Source organism: Penaeus monodon, chromosome 7 (assembly GCF_015228065.2).
Source record: "Penaeus monodon isolate SGIC_2016 chromosome 7, NSTDA_Pmon_1, whole genome shotgun sequence".
NCBI lineage: Eukaryota > Metazoa > Arthropoda > Malacostraca > Decapoda > Penaeidae > Penaeus > Penaeus monodon.
Window position 1 is genome coordinate 5,154,379 of NC_051392.1, and position 2,500 is coordinate 5,156,878.

Genomic DNA, 2,500 nt, shown 5'->3' on the forward strand with positions numbered 1-2,500 from the left:
CCTCTCCTTCCTTCTCGTCTATTTCCTCTTTCCCTCTCCTTCCTTCTCGTCTGTTTCCTCTTTCCCTCTTCTTCCTTCCTTCTCGTCTATTTCCTCTTTCCCTCTCCTTCCTTCCTTCTCGTCTATTTCCTCTTTCCCTCTCCTTCCTTCCTTCTCGTCTATTTCCTCTTTCCCTCTCCTTCCTTCCTTCTCGTCTGTTTATTCTTTTCCTCTCCTTCCTTCTCGTCTGTTTATTCTTTTCCTCTCCTTCCTTCTCGTCTATTTCCTCTTTCCCTCTCCTTCCTTCTCGTCTATTTCCTCTTTCCCTCTCCTTCCTTCTCGTCTGTTTATTCTTTTCCTCTCTCATCTATTTATTCGACGTCCACCAAACCAGCTCCTGCCTCCCCGACGCCCTCGTCCCTCGCGCGCCATCTCACGCCCCGAGCTCAGTTACTTCTCAGCCGGCGAGGGGAAAGGACGTCGCTCCCTCTCTTGGCTCTCCCCTTCCCCCTCCTCTCCCCCCTCTCTTCACGCAATGCGCCCCGCGTCCTGTTATTGTCTCTCGGTGTAAGAAAGAAAGAAAGAAAGAAAAAAATATATATCCCAAATTTCATTCTTCTATCCGTGCTAGTGGATCTCATATACAGGATCTTACCAACCCACGTGTTTTTTATTTATTTTTCATTTATTTATTTTTGTTTATTTTTTTTAGTGAAGGTGAAAGTGTGAAGCTTATATATATATATATATATATATATATATATATATATATATATATATATATATATATATATATATACATACATACATACATACATACATACATACATACATACATACATACATACATACACAACATACACACACACACAGTTATTCTATTTATATTTTTTTATTTATTATTTAATCATTATTATTATTATTAATATTATTATTATTATTATTATTATTATTATTATTATTATTATTATTATTATTATTATTATTATCATTATCATCATCATCATTATTATTATTATTATTATTTTTACCCGTGAATTAGCCGGCAGTGTGTGAGTCTCAGAACGTGCCAGCTAAGACCTGCTTCTCTTAGCAAGATCGTGCTCGTGGGTGCTGTGAGGGTCTTACGTCAACCTCCGCCCGTCAGATAAGTGTGACCTGGAACCTGAAGAAGGAGAGGAAAGTAAAAAAAAAAGAAAAAAAAAAAAAACGTAAATGGAGAATCAGATAAACGAAATTGGAGGAGAGTGTCGTTGGAAGTGAATAGAGAATTAAAAAAAAAGGGTGAAGAATTGAAAGAAGAAAATAAAATGAAAACAGGAGGAAGAGAGAGTGACGTTGGAAGTATATAGAGAATGAAAATGAAGAAGAGAGTGACTCGTTCAAAGTCAATAAGAAATTTTAAAAGATGAGAGAGTGACGTTGGAAAGTATATATAATGATATGTAATAACCCTACATCGGATTTGTGAGAAGAAAAATAGATAACAAACCGACTTACACCTGATAAAGGAAAATATCTCGTAAAAGCAAAGAAGAAAAAAAGTTATTATGCAAAGTGGGTTCTCATGAAACCACGTATGAAAATCACACATTTGAAAGAAACATGTATCGGATTATATATAATCAACGAAATCTCGATTGCGTGTGCGGTGTGATGTTTTAATGTTATTGATAATGCATTAATAAAGTGAGGATGAGCATAGCCAAGGTGTGTGTGTATGCTCACCGAATGCTGTATTTGGAGACACAGATATAATGCTTTTCCTGTGTATGTATCAGGTGTCAGGTATGTACGTGATTCTCGGACACTGGTTTTAGACGAGACTTTTCTGGAGTGTTTGGGTGGCTATCCTAAGCGATATGGAATATTTATCTCTCTAAGATATTTCAGCACATGTCTATGCATTTAAGTGCGCACAAACGCGCGTGCTGAGGCACAAATAGATACACACATACACACATATAAACACACACACACACATACACACACACGCTCACCCACACGCTCACTCACATTCGCTCTCACACTCACATTCACGCACACGCTCACTCATACGTTATCCTTAGTTTCTCATTCTCCTTAGTTTACCCTCCCTCTTTCCTCTGTATACATGTACACACACACACACACACACACACACACACACACACACACACACACACACACACACACACACACACACACACACACACACACACAGAATATATATTACGTATGGATGATAACAGATGAACAGAAGAGATGTGAATTTGACAAGCGGGGAATAATAGCATATGACACCGTGAAACCGAGAAAAAAAAAGACGTGGACATAACTTACGAAATATTGTACTTGTAAACTGACAGGTGGATGGGTGGATGGGTGAGTGGGTGTGTGGGTGGATGGGTGGGTGGGTGGGTGGATGGGTCAGTGGGTGGGGGGATGGGTCAGTGGATGGGGGGACGGGTGGGTGGATGGATGGATGGGTGGATGGGTGGGTGGATAGGTGGGTGGGTGGGTGGTTGGGTGGATGGCAGGC

General features: G+C 39.7%; 1 protein-coding gene across 1 annotated transcript in view; it reads left to right on the forward strand.

Moving 5' to 3' along the window:
* Nucleotides 1-344: 344 nt before the first annotated feature.
* The window catches only part of LOC119574996 (pinopsin-like), a 62,997-nt gene continuing 60,841 nt past the window's right edge, over nucleotides 345-2,500 (forward strand). Inside the window, exon 1 of the mRNA XM_037922308.1 lies at nucleotides 345-546. The gene's annotated coding sequence lies outside the window, so the exon portion shown is untranslated. The remainder of the gene's footprint in view (nucleotides 547-2,500) is intronic.